The following is a 21,545-nucleotide window of genomic DNA, read 5'->3' as shown; positions in this document are numbered from 1 at the left end:
AACAAAAAATTATAACAATGTAAGTGATACATCAGAGCATCAAATGACAAAGATTATATCAGTGACATATTCTGAGTATTGTATAACATAACAAATGCAAATTACCATCTTTTAAGTTATTCCTGTCTCCACATTGTCTCAAGCTAAACTAGCAAGAGATCAGGACCACAATTATAGCATACTGATGTTAATGCTAAAATGAATAAATGTGTTTCTCTGTAATCATCATCATATACAAAATACACTGAAAATAACCCCTTACTCTCAGTTTCAAGTTCAAGTGAAAACGGTTAACAAGAGCCCTGTGTACTAGACTGGGCCAAGTGGGTTTGCATACGGTTCATTCTATAGTGTGCTTAAAAGTGATCTATGCAATATGTGGTAATCACTATCTATCTATTTATATCTCTGATGCCCTTTCCCCTCCAGCAACTCACATCAAAAGTCTCCACTTATCCCGGTCCTTATGTGCCTCTCTTGCATATACCATTCCAAGCATTCTTCTACCATTTTTCTCCCTCCAGTATTCCTCCACTCTATTTGCCCATGTCACAGGTGGTCTTCCTGTTACACCAACCCCTTTAACTGTACTATCCTATACTCTTCATGTAAACTCCCAGTCTTCCATTCTTTCCACACCCCTAAACCACCTCAAAGAATTACATTTCACCCTTTCTACCACAATTCATTCCTTTTGCATTCCCTGCCATAAAACATCTCTCATACATCCTTTCATTATTCCATCTAGTCACACCACATGCTCTTCTCAAATAGTGCATTTCCACAGCCTAGAATCACTTAGAAGGTGAAATGTAAAAGAAAATGAGAAAAAATGCTTAGGCTTGAAAAATGCAAGAGAAAGGTCACAGCTAAAATGATTTCACACATACAAGGTCAATTCTGCTTACAGAGAAGAAAGTAATTTCTAAACCATACATGGGTTAAAGAAATTGCATCAAAAAAAGGAGGTATTATATTATTATCAACTGATGCGAAAATAACCATGAAAGAGTGATGACTGACACCAGAGAAAGATCATATTACAAGTTATTGCATGAATAAAGGCTCAAAGAAAAGCAAATATATGGTCAAAATAAGTGAATAAGCTTTGGATCCATAACCAGGCCTCAGACCTCTCTGTGGTTTCCCCTTACTGCTTTAAATATCATGGTTCAGCCTAATGACAGCACATCACCCCCTGTATACCACATTACTCCTATTCACTCTAACTCACGCATTTTATACAGCATGTGACAAGGGATTGACATGCTGTCAATAGAAGGAACAGGAAATACGAAGTAGTCAACAGAAACCAAGGAAAGATCAGTGTAGCATGATTGGGGATCCACAACCAGGCCTCATAGTTCTTTCTGTGATTTCCCCTTACTGCTTCATAGGTCCTGGCTCAGCTCAGTGACAGCACCCCTTCTATACCACGACATCTCAATTTGCTCTAGCCCTACAAGTTTAGGCCCTAGACACTCAAGGCTTTTTCCTTTCCATCCTCTCACCACCTACATATCCCCCTTTTCCTTATTCCCCATCTCTGAGATGTATACCCTCTAGTCATCCTAAAAGGATAAACATGTTGGAGGTGAAAGAAAAAAGAAAAAGAAAAAAAAAAGGGGGGGGGGGGTGGCACTGAGGAGGAGATGGATGGAAGCAAATATCTTTAAGCATTTTTCATACTTGTTCAATGTTTCCCATATTAGAGAGTTAGTGCCATAAACAGATGAAGAATGGCCTCATTTGCCCACATCCTCTCTATTTGTCATAGATAATACACCAAAACCAGAGCCACCTATCCCAATCCAAGCCCCCACAGACCATTCCAGTTATTCTGCTGACTACTTCATATACTCCAGTTCACCAGACTGACAGCACATCAACCCCTGTGCATCACATTTCTCCAGTATGTTCTATCCCATGCACAGGTCACTCCCTCCAGCATGTTAAGGCCCTAATAACTCATAGCATCTTTCAGTTCAGCTTTCCATCTTCTCCTCAGCCATCCCCATCCTCCTTGTTCCCCCCACTTCTAACAAACATTTCCTCTTATTCAGTGTCTCTTCACTCATCCTCTATATATGTTCAAACCATTTCATTATGCCCTCTTCAGCCCTCTCAACCATACTCTTCTTACTACCACATCTCTCTCTTATCCTCTCATTTCTTAATCAACCCTCCTGAACACCACATACTGTCCTCAAGCATTCCATTTTCAACACATCTACTCTCTTATACACATTTTCATCTATGACACATGCCTTGCATTCCTACAACACCATACAGACTAGTGCTTCAAGTATACTTGGTAAGTTGGAAAGTTGGGATTGAGAGGGTGATGGAATGCATGGTGTATCAGATTGGGATGGAACAATGTGGTTTCAGGAGTGGTGGTGGAGGATGTGAATTTGTGTGACAAATACTTAAGAGAAACAAGATTAGTATATGGCATGTGTGGGTCTGAAAAAGCATGTGATAGGATCGACTGAGATGTTTTGTAGATGGTGTTATGAACATATAATACATATAATGTAAGAGGAAAGATATAAGAAGCAGTGAGGAATTTATCTACAGAGACAAGGCATGTGTGCAAGTAGTAAAATGTGCATAGGTATATGTGAAGGTGGGTATGTGGCAAGGGTGTGAAATGTCACCATGCCTAGGGTGGTAAGGGAGCTAAATACAGGGAACTTGGAAAGAGGGGAATGTATGCAGTATGTAGGGGGTGAGGGGGGCCTGGGAGCTGTGACAATTATTGTTTGCTGGTGAGATAGCAATAGGGGTAGATTTGAGAGAAACTGCATAACCTGTTTTCTGGGTTTGGGTCAGTACATAAAAGGAGAAAAATGCAGTTATTTAATTTAGCAGATGATACAGACAGGTTAGTTTGCAAGTTTGAAAGGATAAAAACTCAAGTAAGTTCGGTGTTTCACATACCAAGCAGCAGAGATGGCAGTAAATGGAATCATGGGAGCTAAGTTTAAACACAATGAGGAATAAGTGGAAAGAGAGGTCCTAACTGTGATGGCAAAGAAGATGGGAATGCAATCCTGATGGTATTGTATGGATGCAAGGTGTGGGCCTCAAAAAGCAAGATACAGAAGAGCGTAGTTGTGATGCAAGTGAAGTGTTCAAGGACAACATATGGTGTAAGGAATAATGATCGAGTAAAAAATGACAGGGTGAGAGAAAGGTGAGATAGAAAGAGGAGGAAGTATGAGAAAAGTAAAAGGATGTACTGAAATGGTCTGGACATATGAAAAGGATATGTAAGGAAGTGGTGACTAAAAGGGTGTCAATACCTGAAGTGGAGGGAACAAAGAAAAAGGTGAAACTAAGGAAATGGAAGGACAGAGTGGAGAGACCTTGAGTGTCTTGGGGCCTGAACAAGTAAGAGCATGTGATCCAAGCATGCGATAGAGCAAATTGGAGTGATGTGGTACACTGGGGGCAACATGTTGTCAATGGACTGAACTTGGGCATATGCAGCAGCCAGGGGAAACCAGAAAAAGGTGTGTGGGGCCTAAATGTGAATAGAGGGCTCTGGTTTCAGTGCATCATACATGAGAGTTAGAGTAGATGCAACTGAATGAGTTGTTCTTTGTTTGTATTTGGAGTTACCTTGCCACTGCAGGAAATATATAAAGTATATATATATATATATATATATATATATATATATATATATATATATTTTACTATACTTTGTTGCTGTCTCCTGCGTTAGCGAGGTAGCACTATATATATATATAGTTCTCAGTGAATGTAGGTTTGCGGCAGGGGTGTGTGATGTCTCCATGGTTGTTTAATTTGTTTATGGATGGGGTTGTAAAGGAGGTAAATGCAAGAGTCCTGGAAAGAGGGGCAAGTATGAAGTCTGTTGGAGATGAGAGAGCTTGGGAAGTGAGTCAATTGTTGTTCGCTGATGATACAGCGCTGGTGGCTGATTCATGTGAGAAACTGCAGAAGCTGGTGACTGAGTTTGGTAAAGTGTGTGGAAGAAGAAAGTTGAGAGTAAATGTGAATAAGAGCAAGGTTATTAGGTACAGTAGGGGTGAGGGTCAAGTCAATTGGGAGGTGAGTTTGAATGGAGAAAAACTGGAGGAAGTGAAGTGTTTTAGATATCTGGGAGTGGATCTGTCAGCGGATGGAACCATGGAAGCGGAAGTGGATCATAGGGTGGGGGAGGGGGCGAAAATTTTGGGAGCCTTGAAAAATGTGTGGAAGTCGAGAACATTATCTCGGAAAGCAAAAATGGGTATGTTTGAGGGAATAGTGGTTCCAACAATGCTGTATGGTTGCGAGGCGTGGGCTATGGATAGAGATGTGCGCAGGAGGATGGATGTGCTGGAAATGAGATGTTTGAGGACAATGTGTGGTGTGAGGTGGTTTGATCGAGTAAGTAACGTAAGGGTAAGAGAGATGTGTGGAAATAAAAAGAGCGTGGTCGAGAGAGCAGAAGAGGGTGTTTTGAAATGGTTTGGGCACATGGAGAGAATGAGTGAGGAGAGATTGACCAAGAGGATATATGTGTCGGAGGTGGAGGGAACGAGGAGAAGAGGGAGACCAAATTGGAGGTGGAAAGATGGAGTGAAAAAGATTTTGTGTGATCGGGGCCTGAACATGCAGGAGGGTGAAAGGAGGGCAAGAAATAGAGTGAATTGGAGTCATGTGGTATACAGGGGTTGACGTGCTGTCAGTGGATTGAAGCAAGGCATGTGAAGCGTCTGGGGTAAACCATGGAAAGCTGTGTAGGTATGTATATTTGCGTGTGTGGACGTGTGTATGTACATGTGTATAGGGGGGGGGGGTTGGGCCATTTCTTTCGTCTGTTTCCTTGCGCTACCTCGCAAACGCGGGAGACAGCGACAAAGTATAAAAAAAAAATATATATATATATATATATATATTTATCTATTTTATTATACTTTGGCGCTGTATCCCACGTTAGCGAGGCAGCACAAGGAAACAGACAAAAGAATGGCCCAACCCCCTACATACACATGTATATACATACACGTCCACACACGCACATAAATATACCAATGCATCTCAACGTATACATATATATACACACACAGACATATACATAAATACACATGTACATAATTCATAGTCTGCCCTTATTCATTCCCGTCACCATCCCGCCACACATAAAATAACAACCCCCTCCTCCCACGTGCACGAGGTAACACTAGGAAAATACAACAAAGGCCACATTCGTTCACACTCAGTCTCTAGCTGTCATGTAATAATGCACCGAAAACACAGCTCCCTTTCCACATCCAGACCCCACAGAACTTTCCACGGTTTACCCCAGATGCTTCACATGCCCTGGTTCAATCCATTGACAGCACGTTGACCCCGGTATACCACATCATTCCAATTCAATCTATTCCTTGCACGCCTTTCACCCTCCTGCATGTTCAGGCCCCGATCACACAAAATATTTTTCACTCCATCTTTCCACCTCCAATTTGGTCTCCCACTTCTCCTCGTTCCCTCCACCTCTGACACATATATCCTCTTGGTCAATCTTTCCTCACTCATTCTCTCCATGTGCCCAAACCATTTCAAAACACCCTCTTCTGCTCTCTCAACCACGCTCTTTTTATTTCCACACATCTCTCTTACCCTTACATTACTTACTCGATCAAACCACCTCACACCACACATTGTCCTCAAACATCTCATTTCCAGCACATCCACCCTCCTGCGCACAACTCTATCCATAGCACACGCCTCGCAACCATACAACATTGTTGGAACCACTATTCCTTCAAACATACCCATTTTTGCTTTCGAAGATAATGCACTCGACTTCCACACATTCTTCAAGGCTCCCAGGATTTTCGCCCCCTCCCCCACACTATGATTCACTTCCGCTTCCATGGTTCCATCCGCTGCCAGATCCACTCCCAGATATCTAAAACATTTTACTTCCTCCAGTTTTTCTCCATTCAAACTTACCTCCCAATTGACTTGACCCTCAACCCTACTGTACCTAATAATTAACCTTGCTCTTATTCACATTTACTCTTAACTTTCTTCTTTCACACACTTTACCAAACTCAGTCACCAGCTTCTGCAGTTTCTCACATGAATCAGCGAACAGCGCTGTATCATCAGCGAACAACAACTGACTCACTTCCCAAGCTCTCTCATCCACAACAGACTTCATACTTGCCCCTCTTTCCAAAACTCTTGCATTCACCTCCCTAACAACCCCATCCATAAACAAATTAAACAACCATGGAGACATCACACACCCCTGCCGCAAACCTACATTCACTGAGAACAAATCACTTTCCTCTCTTCCTACACATACACATGCCTTACATCCTCGATAAAAACTTTTCACTGCTTCTAACAACTTGCCTCCCACATCATATATTCTTAATACCTTCCACAGAGCATCTCTATCAACTCTATCATATGCCTTCTCCAGATCCATAAACGCTACATACAAATCCATTTGCTTTTCTAAGTATTTCTCACATACATTCTTCAAAGCAAACACCTGATCCACACATCCTCTACCACTTCTGAAACCACACTGCTCTTCCCCAATCTGATGCTCTGTACATGCCTTCACCCTCTCGATCAATACTCTCCCATATAATTTACCAGGAATACTAAACAAACTTATACTTCCCACGTATTCCCTGCGTGTCGTAGAAGGCGACTAAAAGGGGAGGGAGCGGGGGGCTGGAAATCCTCCTCTCTCTCATTTTTTTTTTCAATTTTCCAAAAGAAGGAACAGAGAAGGAGGCCAGGTGAGGATATTCCCCCAAAGGCCCAGTCCTCTGTTCTTAACGCTACCTCACTAATGCGGGAAATAGCAAATAGTTTGAAAGGTTATTAGGTACAGTAGGGGTGAGGGTCAAGTCAATTGGGAGGTAAGTTTGAATGGAGAAAAGCTGGAGGAAGTAAAGTGTTTTAGATATCTGGGAGTGGATCTGGCAGCGGATGGAACCATGGAAGCGGAAGTGAATCATAGGGTGGGGGAGGGGGCGAAAATCCTGGGAGCCTTGAAGAATGTGTGGAAGTCGAGAACATTATCTCGGAAAGCAAAAATGGCTATGTTTGAAGGAATAGTGGTTCCAACAATGTTGTATGGTTGCGAGGCGGGAGCTATGGATAGAGTTGTGCGCAGGAGGGTGGATGTGCTGGAAATGAGATGTTTGAGGACAATGTGTGGTGTGAGGTGGTTTGATCGAGTAAGTAATGTAAGGGTAAGAGAGATGCGTGGAAATAAAAAGAGCGTGGTTCAGAGAGCAGAAGAGGGTGTTTTGAAATGGTTTGGGCACATGGAGAGAATCAGCGAGGAAAGATTGACCAAGAGGATATATGTGTCGGAGGTGGAGGGAACGAGGAGAAGTGGGAGACCAAATTGGAGGTGGAAAGATGGAGTGAAAAAGATTTTGAGTGATCGGGGCCTGAACATGCAGGAGGGTGAAAGGCGGGCAAGGAACAGAGTGAATTGGATCGATGTGGTATACCGGGGTTGACGTGCTGTCAGTGGATTGAATCAGGGCATGTGAAGCGTCTGGGGTAAACCATGGAAAGTTTGTGTGGGGCCTGGATGTGGAAAGGGAGCTGTGGTTTCGGGCATTATTGCATGACAGCTGGAGACTGAGTGTGAACGAATGGGGCCTTTGTTATCTTTTCCTAGTGCTACCTCGCACACATGAGGGGGGAGGGGGATGGTATTCCATGTGTGGCGAGGTGGCGATGGAAATGAATAAAGGCAGACAGTGTGAATTGTGTGCATGGGTATATATGTATGTGTCTGTGTGTGTATATATATATGTGTACATTGAGATGTATAGGTATGTATATTTGCGTGTGTGGATGTGTATATACATGTGTATGGGGGTGGGTTGGACCATTTCTTTCTTCTGTTTCCTTGCGCTACCTCGCAAATGAGGGAGACAGCGACAAAGCAAAATAAAATAAATATAAATAAAAAGTGGTTGAGGATGTGTGGATCAGGTGTTTGCTTTGAAGAATGTATGTGAGAAATACTTAGAAAAGCAAATGGATTTGTATGTAGCATTTATGGATCTGGAGAAGGCATATGATAGAGTTGATAGAGATGCTCTGTGGAAGGTACTAAGAATATATGGTGTGGGAGGCAAGTTGTTAGAAGCAGCGAAAAGTTTTTATCGAGGATGTAAGGCATGCGTATGTGTAGGAAGAGAGGAAAGTGATTGGTTCTCAGTGAATGTAGGTTTGCAGCAGGGGTGTGTGATGTCTCCATGGGTTGTTTAATTTGTTTATGGATGTGGTTGTTAGGGAGGTGAATGCAAGAGTTTTGGAAAGAGGGGCAAGTATGAAGTCTGTTGTGGATGAGAGAGCTTGGGAAGTGAGTCAGTTGTTGTTCGCTGATGATACAGCGCTGGTGGCTGATTCATGCGAGAAACTGCAGAGGCTGGTGACTGAGTTTGGTAAAGAGTGTGAAAGAAGAGAGTTAAGAGTAAATGTGAATAAGAGGAAGGTTATTAGGTACAGTAGGGTTGAGGGTCAAGTCAATTGGGAGGTAAGTTTGAATGGAGAAAAACTGAAGGAAGTAAAGTGTTTTAGATATCTGGGAGTGGATCTGGCAGCGGATGGAACCATGGAAGTGGAAGTGAATCATAGGGTGGGGGAGGGGGCGAAAATCCTGGGAGCCTTGAAGAATGTGTGGAAGTCGAGAACATTATCTCGGAAAGCAAAAATGGCTTTGTTTGAAAGAATAGTGGTTCCAACAATGTTGTATGGTTGCGAGGCGTGGGCCATGGATAGAGTTGTGCGCAGGAGGGTCGATGTGCTGGAAATGAGATGTTTGAGGACAATATGTGGTGTGAGGTGGTTTGATCGAGTAAGTACTGTAAGGGTAAGAGAGATGTGTGGAAATAAAAAGAGCGTGGTTGAGAGAGCAGAAGAGGGTGTTTTGAAATGGTTTGGGCACATGGAGAGAATGAGTGAGGAAAGATTGACCAAGAGGATATATGTGTCGGAGGTGGAGGGAACGAGGAGAAGTGGGAGACCAAATTGGAGGTGGAAAGATGGAGTGAAAAAGATTTTGAGTGATCGGGGCCTGAACATGCAGGAGGGTGAAAGGAGGGCAAGGAATAGAGTGAATTGGAGCGATGTGGTATACCGGGGTTGACGTGCTGTCAGTGGATTGAATCAGGGCATGTGAAGCATCTGGGGTAAACCATGGAAAGCTGTGTAGGTATGTATATTTGCGTGTGTGGACGTATGTATATACATGTGTATGGGGGTGGGTTGGGCCATTTCTTTTGTCTGTTTCCTTGCGGTACCTCGCAAACGCGGGAGACAGCGACAAACCAAAAAAAAAAAAAAAAAAAAATATATATATATATATATATATATATATATATTTATTTATATTTATTATACTTTGTCGCTGTCTCCCGCGTTTGCGAGGTAGCGCAAGGAAACAGACGAAAGAAATGCCCCCCCCCCATACACATGTATATACATACGTCCACACACGCAAATATACATACCTACACAGCTTTCCATGGTTTACCCCAGACGCTTCACATGCCTTGATTCAATCCACTGACAGCACGTCAACCCCTGTATACCACATCGCTCCAATTCACTCTATTCCTTGCCCTCCTTTCACCCTCCTGCATGTTCAGGCCCCGATCACACAAAATCCTTTTCACTCCATCTTTCCACCTCCAATTTGGTCTCCCTCTTCTCCTCGTTCCCTCCACCTCCGACACATATATCCTCTTGGTCAATCTTTCCTCACTCATTCTCTCCATGTGCCCAAACCATTTCAAAACACCCTCTTCTGCTCTCTCAATCACGCTCTTTTTATTTCCACACATCTCTCTTACCCTTACGTTACTTACTCGATCAAACCACCTCACACCACACATTGTCCTCAAACATCTCATTTCCAGCACATCCATCCTCCTGCGCACAACTCTATCCATAGCCCACGCCTCGCAACCATACAACATTGTTGGAACCACTATTCCTTCAAACATACCCATTTTTGCTTTCCGAGATAATGTTCTCGACTTCCACACATTTTTCAAGGCTCCCAAAATTTTCGCCCCCTCCCCCACCCTATGATCCACTTCCGCTTCCATGGTTCCATCCGCTGACAGATCCACTCCCAGATATCTAAAACACTTCACTTCCTCCAGTTTTTCTCCATTCAAACTCACCTCCCAATTGACTTGACCCTCAACCCTACTGTACCTAATAACCTTGCTCTTATTCACATTTACTCTTAACTTTCTTCTTACACACACTTTACCAAACTCCGTCACCAGCTTCTGCAGTTTCTCACATGAATCCGCCACCAGCGCTGTATCATCAGCGAACAACAACTGACTCACTTCCCAAGCTCTCTCATCCCCAACAGACTTCATACTTGCCCCTCTTTCCAAGACTCTTGCATTTACCTCCCTAACAACCCCATCCATAAACAAATTAAACAACCATGGAGACATCACACACCCCTGCCGCAAACCTACATTCACTGAGAACCAATCACTTTCCTCTCCTCCTACACGTACACATGCCTTACATCCTCGATAAAAACTTTTCACTGCTTCTAACAACTTGCCTCCCACACCATATATTCTTAATACCTTCCACAGAGCATCTCTATCAACTCTATCATATGCCTTCTCCAGATCCATAAATGCTACATACAAATCCATTTGCTTTTCTAAGTATTTCTCACATACATTCTTCAAAGCAAACACCTGATCCACACATCCTCTACCACTTCTGAAACCACACTGCTCTTCCCCAATCTGATGCTCTGTACCTGCCTTCACCCTCTCAATCAATACCCTCCCATATAATTTACCAAGAATACTCAACAAACTTATACCTCTGTAATTTGAGCACTCACTCTTATCCCCTTTGCCTTTGTACAATGGCACTATGCACGCATTCCGCCAATCCTCAGGCACCTCACCATGAGTCATACATACATTAAATAACCTTACCAACCAGTCAACAATACAGTCACCCCCTTTTTTAATAAATTCCACTGCAATACCATCCAAACCTGCTGCCTTGCCGGCTTTCATCTTCCGCAAAGCTTTTACTACCTCTTCTCTGTTTACCGAATCATTTTCCCTAACCCTCTCACTTTGCACACCACCTCGACCCAAACACCCTATATCTGCCACTCTGTCATCCATTTGCTTTTCTAAGTATTTCTCACATACATTCTTCAAAGCAAACACCTGATCCACACATCCTCTACCACTTCTGAAACCACACTGCTCTTCCCCAATCTGATGCTCTGTACATGCCTTCACCCTCTCAATCAATACCCTCCCATATAATTTACCAGGAATACTCAACAAACTTATACCTCTGTAATTTGAGCACTCACTCTTATCCCCTTTGTCTTTGTACAATGGCACTATGCACGCATTCCGCCAATCCTCAGGCACCTCACCTAGAGTCATACATACATTAAATAACCTTACCAACCAGTCAACAATACAGTCACCCCCTTTTTTAATAAATTCCACTGCAATACCATCCAAACCTGCTGCCTTGCCGGCTTTCATCTTCCGCAAAGCTTTCAGTACCTCTTCTCTGTTTACCAAATCATTTTCCCTAACCCTCTCACTTTGCACACCACCTCGACCAAAACACCCTATATCTGCCACTCTATCATCAAACACATTCAGCAAACCTTCAAAATACTCACTCCATCTCCTTCTCTCATCACCACTACTTGTTATCACCTCCCCATTTGCGCCCTTCACTGAAGTTCCCATTTGCTCCCTTGTCTTACGCACTTTATTTACCTCCTTCCAGAACATCTTTTTATTCTCCCTAAAATTTAATGATACTCTCTCACCCCAACTCTCATTTGCCCTTTTTTTTCACCTCTTGCACCTTTCTCTTGACCTCCTGTCTCTTTCTTTTATACATCTCCCACTCAATTGCATTTTTTCCCTGCAAAAATCGTCCAAATGCCTCTCTCTTCTCTTTCACTAATACTCTTACTTCTTCATCCCACCACTCACTACCCTTTCTAATCAACCCACCTCCCACTCTTCTCATGCCACAAGCATCTTTTGCGCAATCCATCACTGATTCCCTAAATACATCCCATTCCTCCCCCACTCCCCTTGCTTCCATTGTTCTCACCTTTTTCCATTCTGTACTCAGTCTCTCCTGGTACTTCCTCACACAGGTCTCCTTCTCAAGCTCACTTACTCTCACCACCCTCTTCACCCCAACATTCACTCTTCTTTTCTGAAAACCCATACAAATCTTCACCTTAGCCTCCACAAGATAATGATCAGACATCCCTCCAGTTGCACCTCTCAGCACATTAACATCCAAAAGTCTCTCTTTCGCACGCCTGTCAATTAACACGTAATCCAATAACGCTCTCTGGCCATCTCTCCTACTTACATAAGTATACTTATGTATATCTGGAGAAGGCACATGATAGAGTTGATAGAGATGCTCTGTGGAAGGTATTAAGAATATATGGTGTGGGAGGAAAGTTGTTAGAAGCAGTGAAAAGTTTTTATCAAGGATGTAAGGCATGTGTACGTGTAGGAAGAGAGGAAAGTGATTGGTTCTCAGTGAATGTAGGTTTGCGGCAGGGGTGTGTGATGTCTCCATGGTTGTTTAATTTGTTTATGGATGGGGTTGTTAGGGAGGTAAATGCAAGAGTTTTGGAAAGAGGGGCAAGTATGAAGTCTGTTGGGGATGAGAGAGCTTGGGAAGTGAGTCAGTTGTTGTTCGCTGATGATACAGCGCTGGTGGCTGATTCATGTGAGAAACTGCAGAAGCTGGTGACTGAGTTTGGTAAAGTGTGTGGAAGAAGAAAGTTAAGAGTAAATGTGAATAAGAGCAAGGTTATTAGGTACAGTAGGGTTGAGGGTCAAGTCAATTGGGAGGTGAGTTTGAATGGAGAAAAACTGGAGGAAGTGAAGTGTTTTAGATATCTGGGAGTGGATCTGGCAGCGGATGGAACCATGGAAGCGGAAGTGGATCATAGGGTGGGGGAGGGGGCGAAAATTCTGGGGGCCTTGAAGAATGTGTGGAAGTCGAGAACATTATGTCGGAAAGCAAAAATGGGTATGTTTGAAGGAATAGTGGTTCCAACAATGTTGTATGGTTGCGAGGCGTGGGCTATGGATAGAGTTGTGCGCAGGAGGATGGATGTGCTGGAAATGAGATGTTTGAGGACAATGTGTGGTGTGAGGTGGTTTGATCGAGTGAGTAACGTAAGGGTAAGAGAGATGTGTGGAAATAAAAAGAGCGTGGTTGAGAGAGCAGAAGAGGGTGTTTTGAAGTGGTTTGGGCACATGGAGAGGATGAGTGAGGAAAGATTGACCAAGAGGATATATGTGTCGGAGGTGGAGGGAGCCAGGAGAAGAGGGAAACCAAATTGGAGGTGGAAAGATGGAGTGAAAAATATTTTGTGTGATCGGGGCCTGAACATGCAGGAGGGTGGAAGGAGGGCAAGGAATAGAGTGAATTGGAGCGATGTGGTATACCGGGGTTGACGTGCTGTCAGTGGATTGAATCAAGGCATGTGAAGCGTCTGGGGTAAACCATGGAAAGCTGTGTAGGTATGTATATTTGCGTGTGTGGACGTATGTATATACATGTGTATGGGGGGGGGGGGGTTGGGCCATTTCTTTCGTCTGTTTCCTTGCGCTACCTCGAAAACGCGGGAGACAGCGACAAAGTATAAAAAAAAAAAAAAAAAAATATATATATATATATATATATATATATATATATATATATATATATTTTTTTTTTTCATACTATTCGCCATTTCCCGCGATAGCGAGGTAGCGTTAAGAACAGAGGACTGGGCCTTTGAGGGAATATCCTCACCTGGACCTCTTCTCTGTTCCTTCTTTTGGAAAATTAAAAAAAAAAAAAAAAAAATATATATATATATATATATATATATATATATATATATATATATATATATATATATATATATATATATATCTTTCCCTCAAACTCCTCGCCACTTCCCGCGTTAGCAAGGTAGTGCCAAGAACAGAGGACTGGGCCTCCGAGGGAACATCCTCACCTGGCCCCCCTCTCCGTAATGTAAATACATCCCTTACTTACTCAAGCTGTATGAAAGAACCAGTCAATGAAATCCACCATCATCTTAAAACAGTGGTTCCCAATGCAAACAGTAATGCCCCCATTGAAAAATTATGAAATGAAAGGGGAAGAAAAACACTAATGGAGCACTAAGAAACTTTCACTGTGAATAAGACACATAAAAACTGTAAAGGAGCATTAATTGCAGCCAGAACACATATGGATCAGCTTTCTGTCCACTGGCCTCAATGCAACACTGGACTGAGTTTAGTGGGTACAAGTGCTTCTGATGCCTTATACTTAAATTCTTTTTCAAACTGAATCATATAATACCATTAAAGTTTCCGATGTTCAAAGAATACTGAAATGCTACGATATGCTTATGATTCTCCTGGTAAAAGCATCATGATTTTCCATGTTTTAGAAATGTCACAGAACCATATATAACTATATACCTTTTTTGTTCAAGTTAAATCAGTTGAGTTTCACCCAATTCTTGTGCAGTACTGGCAAAATTAATCCTGAAGTGGGGCACCTATTAATGGGCCAATTCCAGTTTTTCAAAAGATGGCATTCTTGATAAAAAAAAAAAAAAAAAATCAATTTCTATAAGGGGTCATCAGCCACCATAGACTTGCATGGTGGTACTGGGTTGAGAAAGACTGGGAACCACTGCTCCAAAATATATTCTACTCATTCTAAGAAAAACTCTTCCACAAACTCTTCAAAGCATTAAACAATCCATTACCAACTCTTATCATAAAAGTATCCTAAATCACTAAATGCTACTTATACACTCTTCTCTTCCTAATAATCTCTCAACTAATATCTCAACATTAAAGATTTGATTCTTACACTAAATATCTTGTTCATCAGTTGTCATTTCCTTGATTCTATCATCACTCTACAATACACCTTGCCTCCTGCACTTAGCAGGCTTATAACCTTACAGTCAATGCATTTATTCTTTCCACATTTTATGACTTCTGTCCCAAAGATTCCAAAGCAAGGTCTCATACACAATGTATTAGTGCAATTCTATTCCATCTCATTACCTTCCCTTCCTCTGAGTCTTCCATGTTTTTCTGATCCAATGCAAGAGTCTTACCATATTTCATCTAATATATCTCTTCCTTAACTCAACCGCAATCATACTCCTACACTTCTATTCCCCAGCTTTCCCAATGTGATAATTTTGCTTAATCTCTGTCCCTAGTGTTTAATATATGTGTAATGCAAAGATTTATCTCTGGCCCTTAAATTCAACATATATGTTGTTCCATCAGGTTCACAGAGCACTTAAAAATTCAGCAGTCTGAAATCTTTGGTACAAAAAAAATCTTCCTTTCAACTTTTTCATTCCCTTCATTTTCACCGTGCACTTAACTTCAATCACAGTTCCTCAGCCACTCGTTTTTGGTTCTTACCACCCTTTTGGATTCCTTTATTGTGTCTTTATACTTCCTCTTGTTTTCTTGCTTCGTGTCCTCACTAACTCCTACATGTCGCATCATCAAATGGTATGCTTAACACTTCTCGACTATGGCTCTTTGCACTTTTTCACAGCATCATGATGTTCCTTTCTTTCTTACTCCTCTTTCTCATCCCACACACTTCACCTGCTGCAAACACAACAACAGTCCTAAGCTTCTCTAATATTCATGAATATTCAATCATTATATGATAATGAATCAACTAATAAAGACAGTGAGAATAAAATGAGAAAACAGAAATTACTACAATGAGAAAGGAAATACAAGTCCAGTGAAGACAAAATAACCTTTCCAGTCAGTTGATACATATTATTGTGGATGAAGCATATTACAGGTGAGATGATATATGATATAATTATGCTGTATATGTTACTTTAGAAAATGAACACTGAAGCTAAGAGCAAGGACCAAGAAACAAAAACTGGATACATGCATCATATAAACCAATTTACACTACATGAGGTAAACAAGCAAAATACTCTTTTGTTTCTTAAAATGCCCAGTATTAGTACAATGTATTAATTTTCAATACTTCTTGCTTCCTAAATGGACGTTAACTTCAAGTGTTCCACATTTACTGAAAATTCTAAACGCATTTCCTTTTGGTTCACTGTTAATTTCAAGTTCCCATATTTACTACTGAATGCTGATCACTATAAAGGAACCATATTCACAATATCAATACTGCAATATTTTGGTTCCTTGTAAATATAAAATAAAGAAAAATCAATATGAAGTGGTGCAATAAGAGATGGGAAGTGATATGTGGAAGTGGAGGCAACAGCTATAAGTAGCAATCCATATTCTCTCTATCTCAGATCACCAACAAATAAGCATGAATAAAGAGTTTTCAATTAGGCAGAGTTAGCATACAATGCTGAATAGTTATGCCTGTTATTCTCTGCTTTCTATACACAGTATATAACTGGCAATCTCAGGTTCACCCAGAGCTATCTTTAATATGTTATCTGGTCATATTTCATGTCTGTGGCATGAAGCTGAATTTAATAAGTAGATCTATCACGGTAGTGGAGAAGGGGTTTTAAGGGTGTCATTTAAATCTCATGTTTCCCATTATGAAATGAATGAAATACAAGTAAAAGTGGGTGTTTTGAAATGGTTTGTTCACATGGATAGAATGAGTGAGGAAAGATTGACCAAGAGGATATATGTGTCAGAGGTGGAGCGAATGAGAAGTGGGAAACCAAATTGGAGGTGGAAAGATGGAGTGAAAAAGATTTTGAGTGATCGGGGCCTGAATATGCAGGAGGGTGAAAGGCGTGCATGGGATAGAGTGAATTGGAACAATGTGGTATATCGGGGTCGACGTGTTGTCAATGGATTGAACCAGGGCATGTTAAGCATCTGGGGTAAACCATGGAAAGTTCTGTGGGGCCTGGATGTGGAAAGAGAGCTGTGGTTTCGGTGCATTATACATGACAGATAGAGACTGAGTGTGAACGAATGTGGCCTTTGTTGTCTTTTCCTAGCGCTACCTCATGCACATGCGGGGGGAGGGGGTTGTTATTTCATGTGTGGCGGGGTGGCAATGCGAATGAATAAAGGCAGACAGTACGAATTATGTACTTTTGTATATATGTATATGTCTGTGTGTATATATATGTATACATTGAGATGTATAGGTATATATACTTGCATGTGTGGACGTGTATGTATATACATGTACATGTGAGTGGGTTGGGCCATTCTTTCGTCTGTTTCCTTGTGCTATCTCGCTAACACAGGAGACAGTGACAAAGTAAAATAAAAAATAATAAAACAAGAAACAGGTAAAAATGAATAATATGCATAAAAAAGTGAGCTAACTTTTGTCCACAGTAAATTGCTGTGGTAAACACATAAAACTACTAGGGAAGTGGTGGAGAAATAGAGGTGGAAGGTGTGTATCACTGAGACATTACTATGTCGCCGTTCATCCTGCCTGTGTGAGGCAGAAACCAAATGGACACCTAGTAGCAATACAAATGTCATGATGTTGGCATGCACTTCATGCAGAGCCAATGAAGATTAGCATTACTGTCACCACTCTCATTCTGCCCTGGTCAGTCAGTTACATACAAAACCCATCATTTAAGGATCAAAGGTTGCTGTACTAACTCTTTGTGAGCAAAACATTAAAGTATCTGTCTTTGCAACTGAATCCTCAATTGTATCTCTATGATGCCTTTCTGATATACACCAAGAATATCTAGTATATCTAACTATTGCTTCTTCCATACTATAGGCTATTCAATCCTAGAAGTCTAGAGTTGTTTATTTTCTTTAATTACTAAAATATTTCCCATGCATCTATATTTTTCTTTCATGGCTTTATAGCTCATTTTCTTTTGATCTTTCACAATAATTCATACCCTCTGTTCCCTCAGTCATATTTGTGAAGTCTCTCTAATTTCTCCCCAGTTTACCAACTTGAGCTTATTTTGTTGACAAGTGAACAATACAGCAATATATATATCATTCACATACATTGCATTTTCATCGTCAGTTTTCTGCCTTCTCATGGAAAATATCTCATGAGCACATCACTTATTACCCGATATGCCAATATGATTTCTTTAGAGTGATCTCCAAAATCCAACTCTTCATTCATAATTAAACATAAATCATTAATATTTTCTTTACTATCTTTTCCGTGCAGTTGAATGATAGCTTCTTGAGTATCTTTTCATGGTACAATTCCATATCAGCCTTCATTGGTAATGATATTGTCAATCTGGTGTTCCAATATATGAATATCCCTTAAAGAATTATACAGTGGCAGTGCTACCTTACCCTTTTTCTTGTGTTGCTGTACTCAATCTTAAATGAAGCAAAGGATTTCCACCTGAAAGTTAAATGCCCTTGGTTTTTGATCAAGGCACTAGACTGCAGGAAAAGGCTTCTAATTGTGACAGAAAAATGTAAAATGCTTATTTCCTGAGATGGAAACCTCCCTCCACAATCAAGTCCCCCAAGACATCACATGTTCCTTGATTACACAGTCAATGACTTTTATTACATGTGACAATAGTCTTATTGGTTCACAAATGTTTCAGGTTGAGTTCAGATCCTCCTCAGCATATTTGTGATGTATATATCATTTTGTGAAATTCCAAGGTACTATTATCATCTACCCTCTGTCTCAAAATGAAATCAATTTTGTTACTAAAATTGTTATTACAGAAATATAGCATGTATTCCATCTGGTCTCAGTATTAAGTTTAATCCATTAATGATCTTTTTTTTTTTTCATCCTTACTTATTGCAACAGTTGTGATAAAAGTTCGGTCAAATATAGGGAGTCCTTGCATAATGATGGGTTGAAGTTCCTAGTAACATTTCATTCCAGAAGGATGTCACTGTATGAGTAACTGACACCCATGTTGCAGGGGGGATATGTTATAAACCAAAAACTTTCTCCAAGTAACTCCCGCGTGGACTATACCTAAAACAACTTACCATCAATATACCATGTAAATCAGGCTCTCTGATTAAGCAAATGGGACAATACATATAAATACTCATGTAACTGGCAATCTCAAATAATAGTCAACCCATGATCTTTGGGCAAAATATCCTGCATTTATCATATATCTCATACAACACTTGCCTCAATTTATCAGAGGCCCCAGAATGCTAAAGTGACTGAGACTTGCCTACTAATCAAGTGGTAAAATTCAGACACAATAAGAATACACCACTGATAATTGTAAGCAAATTATATCAGTTGAAATTTTCATAAGCAGCATAGGATGGGCCAACATGCAGGATCTATCAAGGTGAGCCACGAGCCTCAGTTAGCAGAACTCACTGCAAGCCAGAGTTATAGATGAAACACATCTGTATTTCCAATATGAATGAAAGTGACCATATTTTTCCAATATTATGGTGAAAATGCAACAATATCCTCAACCACATGGGTAAGTGTGGTTGGTAAACAAAATGTTATAGTCTGCTGGTGGCCCCACTAGTGCAGGTCATCAATCTTAACCTCAAAAGTTTTATTACAGACACTTCTGGGATGACAATCGCATCATAATGTGACATACAATTCAAAAGATAAATAAATAAAGTTGTATTTTGACAGGACTCACAGTCTACAAAGCAGTTCAAACCACCACCATTTTCCATCATGGAACACTGTTCACCCCACAGAAACACTGCTTCCTCCACAGATACAAGCTTGTTATTTTTGTGTAGTACAGTTCTCTGTTAATAAGTCAAATAAGCAATGTTTCAATAAGATTATGGTAAATTATTGGTAATCTTCTGATGATAAAAGTAGGCTATGTTTTGTTAATACTACCATAACCACCACTTTACACATACACTGCAATACATCTTCAAAACTCACTGTAGCCCAGACCGAATTTATGCAGTCAGGTTGGGCAACATGTTCCTCAAATACTAGTGAATCAAGTGCAAACTTATTCCTTAAGCAGTGGTGGTTCAGGTTAGGATCACCATTCCTTTTAAGTTTCTTCATATACCTTCATGTAATATTCCTCTGTTATACGTCCTGAAGAGGTCTTAGAAACCTGATGAATTCTTGGGAAAACATTCTTTTATATTCCCCGAGTTATGAAGATTTTGCCTACCCTATGGTACCAATGTGGATTAACATTCAATGTACATGTTAACTCACGCATCAGTCATTACATACACTCATTGTCTGCAGAGCAGTGCGCGCCACCTTCGCTTCCCCCATAGAACACCGCTTCCTCCCTGGCTACAGGCCTGTTGTTTTCCTGAAGTATAGTTCTCCATTAATAACTCAAATAAGCAAAGTTTCAATAACATTATGGTAAAATTAGAGGTAAGCTTTCAAAGATAGTCGATGGCTGTGTTTTATCAACATTATAATAACAACTTCACTTACCACATTACTCATATAGTAGTCATCACAGACACTCAATGCCTGTGGAGCAGTACGTGCACCTATGCTTCCCTTTAAGGAACACTGCTTCCTCCCTGGCTATGGGCCAGTTGCTTTCCTGAAGTGCAGTTCTCCATTGGTAACTCAAATAAGCAATGTTTCAATACCACTATGAAAAATTATTGGAAAACTTTCAAAGGTAAATGTAGGATGTGTTTTGCCAACATTACAATAACCATTTCACTCACCACATTACCTATACACTATGCTACATCCTTAAAACTCACTGTAGCCCTGACTGAATTCACCAGAGTTCAGGTTGGGCACCATGTTCCTCAGGTAGCAGTGGAAGAGGGTAGGGGTCCTGTTACTTTTACATTTGTTCATATACCTTCATGTAATATTCCTCTGTTATTTTCCTATGGGGAAAGATTTTTTTTTCTACCCTACAGTGCAATTGTGGATCAACATTATATGGTATGTGTTTGACAAAAAATGCTTCACCCAATGAATACTGCTTCTGTCAAAGGAACACTGCTTCCTCCCCAGTTATGGGCCTGTTGTTTTTCTGAAGTACAGTTAGTGCTCAGTGAATAATTCAAATAAGTAATGATTTTTACAGAGAATGTTGATGATGAGGGACTGAGGTATGTGGTAGCAGAGCAAACAGTTTCTCAAGCCTCCCAAAATAAGTCCATCCATTTCAGTATGTCGTATTTATGTTTGCTGATAAGTTTGGCCATTATACTACCTATTTCCACATTTTAAGTTAGGTAGTTCTGACTTCTAAGGCAAATTCAGAATATGAGCACTCATTGTTCCTTATAAAGTAACCATCAGTGGCTGGAGTATGATCAGACTCTAATGTTAAGAATATATGGTGTGGGAGGCAAGTTGTTAGAAGCAGCGAAAAGTTTTTATCGAGCATGTAAGGCATGTGCAAGTGTAGGAAGAGAGGAATGTGATTGGTTCTCAGTGAATGTAGGTTTGCGGCAGGGGTGTGTGATGTCTCCATGGTTGTTTAATTTGTTTATGGATGGGGTTGTTAGGGAGGTGAATGCAATAGTTTT

General features: G+C 40.8%; 1 protein-coding gene across 12 annotated transcripts in view; it reads right to left on the bottom strand.

Annotated features, from left to right (window-relative positions):
• The window catches only part of Mo25 (calcium binding protein Mo25), a 97,967-nt gene that overhangs the window by 67,669 nt on the left and 8,753 nt on the right, over positions 1 to 21,545 (bottom strand). For 2 of the 12 annotated variants that reach the window (XM_071674994.1, XM_071674996.1), the window contains exons 2-4: positions 20,479 to 20,593; positions 20,263 to 20,347; positions 15,534 to 15,728 (exon numbers count right to left, since the gene is read on the bottom strand). The exons of 2 other annotated variants lie outside the window; for them this stretch is intronic. The gene's annotated coding sequence lies outside the window, so the exon portion shown is untranslated. The remainder of the gene's footprint in view (positions 1 to 15,533; positions 15,729 to 20,262; positions 20,348 to 20,478; positions 20,594 to 21,545) is intronic. 8 more of the 12 variants (XM_071674997.1, XM_071674998.1, XM_071674995.1 and 5 more) reach the window with 6 other exon arrangements.

This window comes from Panulirus ornatus, chromosome 20 (genome assembly GCF_036320965.1).
Source record: "Panulirus ornatus isolate Po-2019 chromosome 20, ASM3632096v1, whole genome shotgun sequence".
Lineage (NCBI taxonomy): Eukaryota > Metazoa > Arthropoda > Malacostraca > Decapoda > Palinuridae > Panulirus > Panulirus ornatus.
This window is presented reverse-complemented; position numbering and strand designations above follow the sequence as displayed.